The 15,340-nt window shown below is 46.2% G+C and overlaps 1 protein-coding gene across 1 annotated transcript in view; it reads right to left on the minus strand.

Annotated features, from left to right (window-relative positions):
* Positions 1-15,340, minus strand: part of kat6a (K(lysine) acetyltransferase 6A) — a 112,056-nt gene that overhangs the window by 86,283 nt on the left and 10,433 nt on the right. The window lies entirely within an intron of this gene.

Genomic DNA, 15,340 nt, shown 5'->3' on the forward strand with positions numbered 1-15,340 from the left:
TAAGTGGCTGTTAGTGGATTTTAAGCAGCCAAGCAACTCTCAATAACCACTGCGACAAATAGCGCAACCCACTCTGTGAAATGTCACAGTCATGATAACCTTGATAGTCCCGACAATGCCAAAGATAATCCCTGCTCTAAATGCTGGTGAACATCTGCTTTTACCTTAATCTCACCTGTCATCAGGATCTTTAACCCATCAACCATCACATTCTCAACACTCAAAACACAATAACCATAATACCACACCGAATACCATGAGCAGCATGATTCACCAAGGTCCTGTTTAACATCAGGGTTTAAATCAAGTTAATTCCATTGCTACGGAATGGATACGACTTTGCATGCTGCTATAATAACCTTCGTATTTCATATAGCATCTTACCACATCTTTGAGACGTCTCAAAATGCTTCACAGAATCTACTGTAAAGATAATAATAATAATAATAATAATCCTTGCATTTGATATAGCGCTTTTCACGTCGGGAGGACGTCCCAAAGCGCTTCACAGAATATACTGTAAAGTGAATTGACTGTATATTTGTGGGCGAATGCGGCAGCCAATTGCGCACAGCAATGTCCCACAAACAGTCATAGATTGAAAATGACCAATTTATTATTGTTTTTGTTTTGGAGGGATTATTATTAGGCTCTGTGTGGAGTAAGGAAACTTGCCCAAGGTTTCGCCCTCTGCCTGGAATTGAACTCAGGTCTCTCGCTTGCAAAGCGAGTGCTCTAACCACTGAGCTACAGGACTCCACGTAATAAAGATTATTACGCCCTGGAAAAACAACAACAACTTGCACTTATATAGTGCCCTTCATGTAGGGTAGTGTTTCAGAGCACTTAAAAGTGGCGGAGCCTGACTCCGAGCGGGGAGGAGGTGGGCGTAAGCACGGTCGAACAGGTACGTTTTCAGGCAGGATTTGAAAGAGGGGAGAGAGCGGACAAGGCAGAGAGATTGAGGGAGAGTGTTCCAGAATTTTGGAGCGTAGTGGCTGAAAGCACGACCTCCGATGGTGGGGCGGAGGGTGCGAGGGATGAGCAGGAGCCGGTGGCAGTTGAGCGGAGGCGCCAGGTGGTGGATTGGGGAGTGAGGTCAGAGAGGTAGGGAGGTGCCAGAGAGTGAATGGATTTGAACACGAGAGCGAGGATCTTGAAGTCTATCCGTTCGGTGATGGGGAGCCAATGGTGGAGCCCGGGCTAGAACTGGTGAGATGTGGGTACAGAGTTTGGTTCGGGTCAGTATGTGGCCGGCAGAGTTCTGAATGAGCTGATCTTGTGAATGGTGAAGCTGGGGAGACCGACAAGGAGTGCGGGCAATGTGGCGGAGGTGGAAGAAGGAGGACCTGGTCAGGGACCAGATGTGGGGGAGGAAGGACAGTTGGGGGTTAACCCCGATGCCTAGGTTGCGCACTGGTTCGGAGAGTCTGAGGGAGAGCCCAGGGAGGTTAAGGAGTTCAGATCCTCAGGAGTGAAGACGCTGATGGGAGCCCGGGAGTATGGCTTCTGTCTTGTCCATACTCACCTGCAGGAAGTTTACACTCATCCAGGCCTTGATGTCTGCCAGACTTGGGAGTTGGTAGTGGAGGAGGTAAAGTAGATTTTCAAAGAGCCGGCACAGACTCGATGGGCTGAATGGCCTCTTTTTGTGCTGTACGATTCTATGATTCTAAGTGGAAGTTTACCCCATGTCTGCGGATGATACCAGCCAGAGGGACTATATAGATAAGGAAAAGAAGAGGGCCAAGGATGGAGTCCTGGGGTACCCTGGAGGTGACTGGTTGGGGAAGGGAAGAGAAACGATTTGCTGAGATGAAATGGAGGCAGTTGGTTACGTACGACTGGAACCATGCTTGTGCAGTCCCACTAAGGTAGATGAGGGAGGAGAGCTGATGGAGGAGAATGGTGTGGTCGACTGTGTTGAACATGGCAGAGAGATCCAGGCGGATGAGGGGACAGAGGGAGCCCTGGTCACAGATAGAGAGGATATCGTTTGTAACTTGGACAAGCGCTGTCTCTGTTCTGTGGGCAGTCAGGGCGAAAATCAGACTGCAGGGGCTTGAGAAGGGAGTGGTGGGAGAGGTGTGACCGAAGGTGACCTGCATCAATGTGCTCCAGGACTTTGGCAAGGAAGCGCAGGTTGGAGATGGATCGATAGTGTGCAAGATTAGAGGGATTGAGGGTGGTCTTTTTGAGGAGGGGTGTGACTTCAGTAGTTTTCAGGGGGAGTGGAACGGAGCCTGAGGAGAGAGACTGGTTGATCGTGTCAGCCAGCAGGGGGGAGAGAAGGGGGAGTTGAGTGACCAGCAACTGTTGGGGAGGGGGTCAAGGTAGCAGGTGGTAAACTTCATCTGGGTAATTGTAGTTGAGAGGGAGGAGAAATGGGGGCAAAGAAGTGTAAGGAGAGGGGAGTGGCAGGAGCCGTGGCGGGGGAAGAAGGTGGTGTGGATGGTCTGGGTGGGGTGGAAGGGGACATGGGGTGGGGTGGGGGGGGGGAGAGAGGATGATGCAGTCATCGACTAACAATCGGCTTCCCATTTACGTTAGGTAAACAGAGGTGTGTAGAGTAAGGAAACTCGCCTAAGGTTTTGCCCTGCCCGGAAATCAAACCCAGGTCCTCTCACTTGAGTGCTGTAACCACTCAGCTACAGGGCATCGCAGGGAATGGTGGAGCTGGGGAGACCGGCAAGGCAATGTGACGGAGGTGGGAAAATCAGTTATCCTCCCACTCTGAATCTCTTTTACCAAGGGCTGAGTTCACAGAGCACATATCTAGTATCGAAGCTGGTTCGAAGTGTTCGAAGCTGGTTAGCTTTTTACGTTAATAAAAAGGAGCAAGGGGGAGTGTGCGTGTGTGTGTGTTTGGGGGGAGGGAGAGTGCCAGGGCATGAAGGGATTTGAAAACAAGTGTGAGGATCTTGACATTGATCCGTTCAGCGACAGGAAGCCAATTGAGCCTATCTAGAACTGGTGTGATCCGGCAATTGAAGGAGGGCCTTGACTGCCCTTAATAGTGAGTTTCCATTGCATTTATATCTCAGATTTAGTTGGTAGTGTGCAATTTAGGAGTTCAAATTACCTCACTGCACACAAGCCAACATAACACCAGCTTGTGAAAGGTGAAGCCAGAGACTAGATTAGGTTACAAAGGTTCAGTGACATTTCTACATAGATTTTCTCTTACGCACACACACACACAGAATGCATCGCCACTTATTTGAACACATACATGATGTACCCAAAGTGAAGGTTGGCCCTGAAATATTTAAACAACCAAGGTAATGTGTTTCTAATACAATGCAGATTCAGTTACTACTGAAATGTGGAGTCCTGCAGCTTAGCGGTTAGAGCACTCGGTTTGATTCCCGGAAAAACAAGTGTTTGTGGAACACTGTTGTGTGCAATTGGCTGCCAGGTTTCACCTGCAAACTGTAGCCCACCTACCATGTAATAATACTAATAATCCTTGCATTTGATATAGCGCTTTTCACGTCGGGAGGACGTCCCAAAGCGCTTCACAGAACACACTGTAAAGTGAATTGACTGTATATTTGTGGGCGAACGCGGCAGCCAATTGCGCACAGCAATGTCCCACAAACAGTCGTAGATTGAAAATGACCAATTTATTATTGTTGTTGGTTTGGGAGGGATTATTATTAGGCTCTGTGTGGAGTAAGGAAACTTGCCCGAGGTTTCGCCCTCTGCCTGGAATTGAACTCAGGTCTCTCATTTGCAAAGCGAGTGCTCTAATCACTGAGCTACAGGACTCCATGTGGACAAAGGGGCCAATATCTGCAGTCCATACTTTGCAACTATACAAATGTAATTTTGTTGTTGTTGCAACCACAAATGAATGGCTGCTCTTGAGAGGCGCTTCCTGTGGAACTATTCTTCTGCATGAGCCACTGCCTTCATGAACCAAAGGAGTAAAGGGAAGAAAATCATTCTGAAAAATCTGTGGCCCACAGTCAATTCACTTTGTAGCATATTCTGTGAAGCGCTCTGAAACATCTTGAAGATTGGAGTCCTGTAGCTCAGTGGTTAGAGCACTCGCTTTGCAAGTGAGAGACCTGAGTTCAATTCCCGGCAGAGGGCGAAACCTTGGGCAAGTTTCCTTACTCCACACAGAGCCTAATAATAATCCCTCCAAAACCAAAACAATAATAAATTGGTCATTTTCAATCCACGACTGTTTATGGGACATTGCTGTGCGCAATTGGCTGCTGCGTTCGCCCACAAATATACAGTCAATTCACTTTACAGTCTATTCTGTGAAGCGCTTTGGGACGTCCTCCCGACGTGAAAAGCGCTATATCAAATGCAAGGATTATTATTATTATTATTATAAGGTGCTATATCAAATGGAAGGATTATTATTATTATAGGAAGAGCTGGCTCATGATGAACATACTGGCTGTTGGGAGCACAAAAATACTACGGGATGCAAATGTCAAAGCCACTCCATAGCTAAGTAAATGTTCCAGGAAGCCACAGTAAACACTACACTGTAAACAAGTGAGTGGAGTCCTGTTGCCAGTGTCCTGGCCTCAACCACCCTTCCCGATGAGTCTTTCCAGCTGTTGAATATTTCTCTGCAAAAAAATACTTCCTGGTGTCTGTCCTTCACAACCCTGAACATGTACTCACTTGTCCTGCACAACAATGTGTTATAAATCGTGGAGGCCCGTAGCAGTTAGAGCACTTGACTCGTAAGCGAAAGGACCCAGGTTCGATTCCTGCTCAAGGCGAAACCTGAGGCAAGTTTCATTACTCCAAATGCCTGTTTACCTAGCATTTAACATTTATATAGTAAATTTAAATCCTCGACTGGTTGTGGGACACTGGTTGTGTGCAATTGGCTGCCGCGTTTCGCCCACAAAATACACAAGCAATCGACTTTACAGTATATTCTGTGAAGCGCTTTGAGATGTCTTGAAGACGTGATAAGCGGTTATATCAAATGCAAGGATTATTATTTCACTTAAAGATGTTACAGCAAACACAGCAAAGCCTTTGGTTTTGTTTTATACCACATACAAACCCAGATGTTAGGGAGTGAGAAATGTGTTCTCACCACCATCTTCACAAACATGTTTATATATTGAATACTGTGTGATTAAACACTGTGCAAATCAACAATATTGAAGACCGAAAAGCAACACTCAATAATTAACAGACAAATGCAGCCTTCACATATCCGCCTCTTCAACCACAACTCAATGCTGCTCTGAGAGGATTCTCAGACTCGAAGTACCGGTGAAAAGTGGTTGATCTATATGTGCCGATGCTGGTGAATGGACTGCTCAAAATAAGATGAATTACCACCAACTCAGTTACTTTGCTCCACCATTGGCATCCGTGGTTTCAGCCACTGCGCCCCAAAACTTTAGAACTCTCTCTCAATCCCTCCACCTTGCCCCTTCTTCTCCATTTTCAGTTCATGCCTGAAGAACCTTCTTCGACCGAAGTTACGGTCACCTGCCCCCCACCACACCCGGCTCAGTGTCAGACTCCGCCACTAGCATCTTGGAATATCCTCCTGATGTGAAAGGTAAACAGAGGTGTGTAAGGAAACGTGCCCAATGTTTCGCCCTGTCCGGGAATCAAACTCAGCTCCTCTCGCTTGCGAGGAGAATGCTCTAACCACTGAGCTACAGGACTCCTCTTTGCTCACTGTGTCTGTACTGGTGTTAGCTTCCTTACGAGGGCAATCGACAGAAGTGAGAACAATCACACAGCCCTTTGATGCAATTGGCAAAGCGAGGGGGGCATGGTAAAACACCTCGATGACAAGAACAGGATCAAATGCCATAGTTTAACAGTCATATCACTATCAGTATTCCACACACTACATGACAAATATGAAACCTTATTAGTCAGATCAAACACTGTCCCCCATTTCAGCATCTCGTATCCTCTTGTATTCACAAGAGCAAATGCACTGAGGCAAGCGTGAGGCTGTTAAAGTATGCTAACTGCTCACATTCAAAGAACAAGGTCAACTGGCAGGGCTTGAAGGCTGCAGCAGAACTGGATGCAATCCAATCTGCCAATGACGAGCATTCTTCATGCTAGAATAACCTGCCCCTTACACTTTACTCAGCTCTCAGACTCCTCTTCCCAAGTTAACAAGCCTGAATAATCATCTGGACCATCAATAGCCTGTGTCACAACAGTGGCAACAGTCCTGCATGTGATACTGAGTCTAGAGCAGGTCCACGACAAGCAAGTCTTCTCTCCTTGGAGGGTGAGGTAAGTGGGGTCTTCTCAGACTGAACAGGCACCAAGATGAAATGCTCTTCCCTTCACAAGCTGCAGATCATCCAAAACTCTGCAGCTCGTGTACTCTTGTGCACCAGGCTCCGCGACCCCATCACTCCCACCCTCGCCCAACTCCATTGGCTCCCCATCCCCCAGATGATCGAGTTCAAAATCCTCGTCCTCACTTTCAAGGCCATCCATGGCCTCGCCCCCTCCTACCTTTCTGACCTGCTGACTCCCTACCAACCTGCCCGCTCCCTCCGTTCAGTGCCTCTGGTCTGCTCCATGTCTCCCGCCCGACCCGCCCTACCATCGGTGGCCGGGCTTTCAGCCTCTCTGTCCCCACACTCTGGAACTCCATCCCACGTTCCCTTTGCCTCGCTTCCTCCCTCGCCTCCTTCAAGGCCGGTCTCAAGACCCTTCTCTTCGACCGTGCCTTTGGTCGCCCTCCCACCCCTCTGCCTTCCCATACCTCTACACCACCCCTCCCCCATGCTCAGGCCCTGACAACTGACTGTTCAGCGCTTTGGGATGTCCTCCTGACGTGAAAGGCACTCTATAAATATAATTTTGTTGTTGTTGTTGAATGTCAGAATTGAGCCAGCCCTCTGGGGGGATCTCAGAAATCCGGTCCTAAGCCAGGTAAGTCCACAATACTTCAGGGTTCTGCTCGTGACAGCACAGCGCAGCCTCACTTATTGGCATGACTTGGAAGAGTAAACAAGTTACTGGGGACAGGAAATCAATCATAATGGGTAGGGTGGTCCTAGCTGGACAAGCTTGCCAGACATCGAGATCATTGGCTAGCTGCGGGGTTTTAGCTAATTACACTTTAGCAGTTACCCCAACACACGCTCTGGGATAACCCAAGCCTTGTCTCTTGCCAACCTGCGCTTAATACTTTCCGGAATGAGGTAAACGGGATGCGTCCTTTCCGGGCGAGAGAAAGTGCGCATTCCATTCCAACAATCTATCTCTGAGATTTCCCTGTGTAGGTGGGTGCAAGGAATTCTCAGTTTAATTTGGAGATTCTTAAGCGATCGTGACAGGTTTCGGCATGTGTCAAAGATACCCAGCTGACCCCTCACCCCCCCACCACCCCACCCACAAAAACAAATGTTCTCATTGATCTTTGTACTGGGTTAACAAACTGCACTTGGTTCGCTGCCGTCCTCTTTAATAAATCTGCTTTTATGGAGACAAGTGGTACATGGTGAGTTGCATTATCTTTCGGCTTACAGTTAATGTTGACAGACCAACTCTGAACAGTATATGAACAGTCCCTGTCGGTCATTAAACCCTGAGTTAATCGAAGGGTTATATAAGGAAAGTGAGCAAATTAAACCACCTGTTCTGTGATGTTACACAATCATAGCATTGACTACTAATGTTCCAGAGAGGATAGCTGGTGAGTTATTTCAGGTCAAATAAACACTGGAGCACACAACCAGGGATTTCCTTTAGCGAAGCTGACCTTGTGGCATAATCAGGAATTTGTTTTAAAACTAGAAGACGTTTAGTGTATCTGCAAGTCGTCAAATTGGTAATAATCCTTTCAAAAAAATAAAAATAATAATTTGGTCACTAAATCCATGGCTGTTTGTGGGACACTGCAGTGCATAATTGGCTGCCAAGTTTCGCCTACAAAAATATACAGACAATCCCACTTTACAGTATATCTTCATATCCTCATTCTCAGTATATCCTCATCCTCACCTACAAGGCCATTCACGGCCTCGCTCTCTCCGACCTACTATCCTACTACTTACCTGCCCGTACCCTCCGTTCCTCTGGCTCCGGTCAGCTCCACATCCCCCGCCCCAACCGCCCTACCATCGGTGGCCTTCAGCCTCTCAGCCCCGAGGCTCAGGAACTCCATCCCCAGTGCCTTCGCCGCTTCCTCCCTTTCCTCCTTCAAGGCCGGTCTCAAGACCTTTGTCTTTGACCGTACCTTCAGCTCCCCTCTCGCCTCTCTTCTCCCTCCTCGCTCCCTCCCTTCCCTCCCCTCACCCTGACCATTTCCCCCCTGCTCAGGTCCTGACCCAACTGTCCAGCGCCTTGGGACGTCCTCCCGACGTGAAAGGCGCTCTATAAATGGAATCTTGTTGTTGTTGTTGTATCTTGTGAAGCGCTTGAGATATCTCTAAGACTTGATAAGGCGCTGTATCAAATGCAAGGATTATTATTATATTAGTAACTAGTGTTCAAACCTTAAGTCCAACATACAGAAAATCTATCTATCACACCCAGGTAACACCTCCACGTGGAATTGGGCCTCACCAGAGTAAACAGATCCAGTAAAAAGCTTGTGCATAAGGTTTGGACTCTCCGGGGCACTATCCCGCGTGAAGGATGCTATATAAATGCAAGTTGTTGTTTGTGGATGTACAAATCCTATTTTATGCAGGTCACTCAGGATCCTGTAACTACTTTGCTGCTGAAATTCCTCATACATTACATCGATTTTTATGAAAGCAAATAAATGGACTTGTTTTGCAGTGACAACGTTTCTTTTATTTCTACACCACACATTACATCCTGTAGCTCAATGGTTAAGAGCGCTCGTCTCGCAAGTGAGAGGACCTGGGCTCGATTCCCAGGCAGGGCGAAACCTTAGGCAAGTTTAATGTAGTCCACATGTTACTGTTTACCTAACAGTAAGTTGGAACCGCTTGTTAGTCGATTGGCAGATCACTTTTCCGGGGGTAATAATCCATTAAAAAAAATTTAGTAACTCAATCCACTCTTTGTGGGACACTGCTGTGTGCAATTGGCTGTCGCATTTCGCCCACAAAATATAGTCAATTCACTTTACAGTATATTCTGTGAAGCTCTGTGAGACATCACAATGATGTGATAAGGTGCTGTATCAAATGCAAGGATTATTATTATTGTCACTGCACTTCAGTGTGTCAAATCACTGCGTGCAGCGAGTTGAGACTTAGACGAGATGAGTTGCCAGATCAAAGGGATTTGAGCTGCCACACCAGCCCTGACACAATAAGTCCAGAGGCGAGGAATGAGATCAGCGTAAAGTGCTTCAGAAATGATTATAACAATAATAATTATTGATATCGCGCCTTACCACATCTTCAAGACGTCTCAAAGCGCTTCATAGAATATACTGTAAAGTGTAGACTGTACATTAATTAAAAATAATAATATGGTCACTCAATCCACGACTGTTTGTGGGATAGTGCTGTGCTATGAAATAATTCAAACAACCTTGCATTTGTATAGCGCCCATCACGTGGTGTAGCATCCTTGTGCTTGTCGGTGGCGGAGTCTGACTCTGGGCCAGGGTAGGGAAAGGTGGGAGGTGACCGTAAGCACTCTCAAAAAGGAAGGTCTTTAGGAGGTATTTGAAAGTGAGGAGTGAAAGGGGGAGGGATTGAAAGAGAGAGTTCCAGAGAAACACCTCTCCTCTTGAAACATTAAGAGGAGAGGTAATTTTCTGTAAAAGCAATGAAGGAATTTCAGTTTGAATCATGTCATACAAGAGGACTTTAATTCAATATGATCACTAGTCAGCACGACATACACTGTTAACTGTGAGGAGAAAAAACCTAAATAGAATACATGGCTCCCACAAACCTCATTTGTTCGTGCTACAGACATGAGGCGGAGTGGATGCCAGCTTTGTGGTTTACTGTGCCTTTCTAAAATCTCTATAGGTGACTGCTTTGTGCCACACTCCAGTGTTTGGATAATAAAACACACAGCAATGGTGCTATTTCCTTGTAATTTAATAGTGAATAAGTCCCAATAAATGACCATTAATTGGACCACAATCATTAGCTTTGAAGCGTAAAAATCATCACACTTTCAGTTACGTCAACACCTGCCAGGATAGCAGCCCACCAGCAAAACAAACCTCCGCCACACCTGACAAGGAAAACTGCAGCAAAAATTATAAAGTGGTGTGCGACTTTAAAGCAGAAAGCTTAGTTTAGCTTTCAAATGCTAGTTCTAGACTGCTATAGATTTTCTTCCACACACTATTAGAAGCAACCTGGTTGTTAGTCGAGTAGCGGATTGCTTTTCTGGGGGTAATAAGCCCTTCAAAAAAATAATAATAATTTAGTCACTCACTAAATCCACGACTGTTTGTGGGACAATGCTGTGCTCAATTGGCTGTTGTGTTTTGCCCAAATAATACAAAGTCAATTCACTTCCTGTGAGGCGCTTTGAGACGTCTTCGGGGTCGTGATAAGGTACTGTATCAGGTGTAAGGATTAAGATTGTAAGCACGGTCCTGAAACCAGAAATCACTCTTCTATCCCATTGCCAGGTTTAACAATTAGAGCCATCTAATTGAGCCTGAAATTGAACCCATAACAATAATAATCCTTGCATTTAATACAGTGCCTTATCACATCTTCAAGACGTCTCAAAGCGCTTCACAGAATATACTGTAAAGTGAATTGACTGTATATGTGTGGGCAAAATGCAGCAGCTATTGCGCATCGGGTGACTGCAGTGTCCCACAAACAGTCCTGGGTTGAAGTGACCACAATTTTATTATTGTGTTTTTTTTCTTGAGGGATTATTATTAGGCATGTGGAGCAAGGAAACTTACCCAAGGTTTCGCCCTGCCTGGGAATCGGACCCAGGTGTCTCGCTTGCGAGGCGAATGCTCTAACCACTGACTGTATATTTTGCGCGCGAAAATGCGGCAGCCAATTGTGCATAGCAGTATCCCACAAACAGTCGTGGATTTAGTGACCAATTTTTTTTTGAAGGAATTATTACTCCCGGAAAAGTGAGCAGTCAATCGACTAACAACCGAGTTCCTACTTACTGTGAGATAAACAGAGGCGTGTGGAGTAAGGAAACTTGCCCAACAATTCGTCCTTCCGGGAACTGAACCCAGGTCTCTCGCTTGCAAGGCAAGCGCTCAAACCGCTGAGCTACAGGACTCCACAATGTCAAAATACAGAAAAGGTTGGTGTAATTACAAGATTCAGCAATCCACCCCTATAAGCTTGCCAATACAATGTAATACAGGATTAAATCAATGTGCTCCTGACGTCACAGACCCAGAGATAGATCAATGTTGCCCTGCCATTGATTTTTTAGTGCACTGACGCTCGGCTGTCCAATTTGCATTCTTCCTGTAGTTTTAAAATGGAATGGCAACTGTCCAGTGACCACCTGATCACTCAATTCCTACAGCCACTTCCTCCACTCACCAGCTCACATGTAAACCGAGCTACCCTTGAGAATCCTCGAGTCTACCCAGAGTAAATATCGCACTTTATAAAAGCTCCCACACTATCTCACATGCAGCAAATACTCTGAAATTAAAATGCTACATTTTGCTGATTGGCAGCTATTAAAAGAATACAAGCAATGTCTCCGACCTGCTTTCCCCCAACCCACTACCTGCTGCCTTCGCCCGACTGGCTCCGGCCTCCTGCTTGTCCCTCGTGCCCTCCATTGGAGGCTACGCTTTCAGCCATGTGCCTTGAAACTCTGAAACAATCTTCCTCTATCCCTCCACCTTTCCCCATCTTTAGGTCGCGCCTGAAAACCTTCCTATTCCACCGTGCCTATGGTCACCTTCCCCCTCCTTGGCAGACTGCTCTGCCACTGTAAAGCACTCTGGGGACACTACTCTTCATGAGGGTCGCTGTGTAAGTGCAAGCTGCTGTTGTTGATAATTTAATTTTTTTTTAAAAAGGATAATATCTGTACTCCACAGCATATTTTTTTTTAGAGAGAACATAAAATTGCGGGAGATTGCAGGACACGTTGTACTGATTTACTTTAATACAACAAAAAATAAATACTACCTGCATTTATCCTATGAAGTGATACAATCAACAGCCAGCTAACCAGCTGTTCTGTCAACTTAACAAGCTGCTCCAGCTTTGTCCCATATCAAGACTTTAAATTTCACACCCAAGCCGACTGCGGCAGCCAGCAGAGCCACACAATAAAGGTTTGCCTAGAGTTTCACACGCAGCGAGTTGTCATTCTCAGGACCCCATCTGGCAGAGCCAGGACCATGCGCTTCAGCTCTGGGAATACAAATGATGCATTTTAAACATTTGTAAAGGGTGGCCGTGTCACCCAGTTGGCTCTTGTGCACCACCTGGCAGCTGGTTATACAAAGAGGCCTTGGCAGAGGCCTGAAACTCAGTCACCTAATGTGCCGCGCGCTCTCTCTCTCTCTCCCCCCCCCCCCCATCTTCTCATTTAAAATCATTAAGTAAGCTTTCAAATCCTCCAATTCACAGCGAGTGAAAGCACGAATAGTATCATGCTCCACAGTCCTGAGTCCTTGATCTCCAACCACCAAGCGCTTCATTAGCATGTAAACAACATCCTGGAGCCTCCAGGCACAATTCAACCCCACACCCCGCTCAGGGCAAGTTAGAATCCTTCAGTAGAGTTTATGCCTCGGCTGCTCAACCAATAACCAACATTCCCCACAGGCCAAGTCAGGGACAATAACTGGGCTCCGGGGTATTCAATTACCAACACGCACTACATTGTACTCGAAAACGAAACACAACCCAGAACAACGACAGCTCTGTTAGAGAAGTGGCTAAAAGGCTGCAAACTACTATAAACTCAGCTAATCGGCATCAGAACCAAGGGGAAGGCATAGCTGGCGTGAAGATTTGGGATTCTCTCGCTCTCTCTACAGAGTAAACAAGAACTTTAATATCCTGATTATTTTAAATATATTTTATTATTTCAGGCATCATGTGCTGGCACAATAAAGGGCACCATCTGGGAGATTGTTTGCATGGCAATTCATGTGAGATGAAATAACACGCGAGGTTGAAAAGGCTTGACACTGCCTGGGTTATAGACCCTTCATAGAGACCTGTCCACTCCCTCCGCTCAGCAGCCCGCTCCATGTCTCCCGCCCAACCCACCATAGGTGGTCGGGCCTTCAGCCTCTCTGCCTCATGCTGTCTATCCGCACTCTTTGGAAAGCCATCCCACAGTCCCTTTGCCTCACTCCCTCACCTCCTCCAAGACCCTCCTTTTCAACTGTGCCTTCAGTCACTCTCTTACCCCTTACCCTCCCTGCCCTCCACCCATCCTGATTCCAACCTCCTGCTCGGGTTCAAATTATTGATTGTGCAGCGCTTTGGGACATCCTCACGACGTGAAAGGCGTTACACAAAAGTAATTTGCTGTTGTGAGTTAGTGAGTTTTTGTGGTGTGACTAGAATGGGCCCATAAATTGGAAAGAAAAATTCCATATGATTGCTTGGAAGGCAAGAGGTTAATTAAACCTCTGGGGAACTGCTTTGAAGGTGTTACTGAGCTGGGCAGTGGGAACAAGTCTGGAAAAGAGAGGATCAGTGGAGATGCACTTAACCAATGACTTGAGTTAATAATAATAATCCTCGCATTTGATACAGCGCCTTATCTCGTCTTCGAGACGTCTCAAAGCACTTCACAGAATATATTGTAAAGTGAATTGACTGTGTATTTTGTTGGCGAAACACAGCATTCAATTGCGCACACAGTGTCCCACAAACAGTCATGGAATGAGTGACCATATTATTATTATTTTTATTTTAGTTATATATTTTTAAGGTATCCCGGAAAACTGATCCACTAAACAATCCGGGAATCAACAACCAGGTATCTACATACGGCTAGGTAAACATAGGCCAGAAATCGAACCCAGGTCCTCTCGCTTGCGAGGCGAGCAGTCTAACCAATACTCTATAAACTCCACATGCAGTGGCCTTATAATTCAAACTGTGAATATATTACAGTTCCTCATGCTGTCTATCCAACTCTAGAACGTTTAGAGCCAATAACAGCATCCACAACCAGTCTTTGAACAAAAATATCACACCAAAAAGATCAGCGGCATTTTTTCTCACTGTAATGCATTAGGAACATGTCCACCGAGAACCTGCAGCAGGGAGAAGGGCACAGGATAGGTTAAACACTGGAAGGGCACATTAAATCTGGGTCTTTCTAACAAGGGGCTCATGGTATAAGCACAGTCGCCCAGACGAGCATTCCACTGAAGTATATGCAATCAGCAATTTACACACACTGAGATCTCCTGCATTTCACACATTGAAATGCAACAATCCAACAACAACAAATTACATTTACACAGCGCCTTTCACTTCAAAGGACGTCCCAAGGCTCTGGACAGTCAGACATCTGGACTCGAGCTGGGGGTCGGGATCAGGGGGCTGAGGACAGGGAAGGTGAGGGTAGGACGGTGACCGAAGGCGCAGTTGAAAAGGGGGTTCTTGAGAAGGGTCTTGAAGAGGGCGAGGGAGGGAGCGAGGCGAAGGGACTGTAACATGGAGTTCCAAAGGGTGGGGGCAGAGAGGCTGAAGGCCTGACCGCTGATCCACAGGGTTAACAAATATAAATGTAATTTTGTTGTTGTTGTTAACTGTCGGCTATGAATGTCACCTTTGCCTCTGGCCAAACCAAAGCCTGATCAAGGCTTCAAGGCACAGCTAGCGGCTCACCACTTAGGCAGCCCGGCAAGACTTTAGTACTAACATCGCAACAACTAAAGACTTCAACTAAGAATTTTTTCATATAAAAATCCATCTGCCAAAACTCTAAAACTTCCCACAAAAGGCCTGCAGCAATGAAAGGTCTCTCTCTCTCTGTTTCTCAGATTCTGATAAAATTCACAGCATGTTCTAGTTTCATTTCAGATTTCCAGCATTCGCGTTTTTCCTTTTATCTAAAACAGCAGCACACGCTAGCAAGAGGACCTGGGTTCGATTCCCGGGCAGGGTGAAAGGTTGGACGAGTTTCCTTACCCCACAATCGCTGTTTACCCATCAGTAATTAGGAATCCAGTTGTTAGTCGATTGGCGGATCGTTTTCCAGGGGTAATAATCCCCCAATCCACGACTGTTTGTGGGACACTGCTGTGTGCAGTTGGCTGCCAGATTTCGCCCACAAAATACACATTCGATTCAGCTTACAATATATTCTGTGAATCGCTTTGAGACTTGAGACGTCTTAACAGGGTGTATAAGGTGCTATATCAAGTGCAAGGGTTATTATTTTTGTTACATGGATTCATTTTGCACATTGTTGCACCTTGCTCTCGATGGAT

Source organism: Callorhinchus milii, unplaced genomic scaffold (genome assembly GCF_018977255.1).
Source record: "Callorhinchus milii isolate IMCB2004 unplaced genomic scaffold, IMCB_Cmil_1.0 Scaffold28, whole genome shotgun sequence".
Lineage (NCBI taxonomy): Eukaryota > Metazoa > Chordata > Chondrichthyes > Chimaeriformes > Callorhinchidae > Callorhinchus > Callorhinchus milii.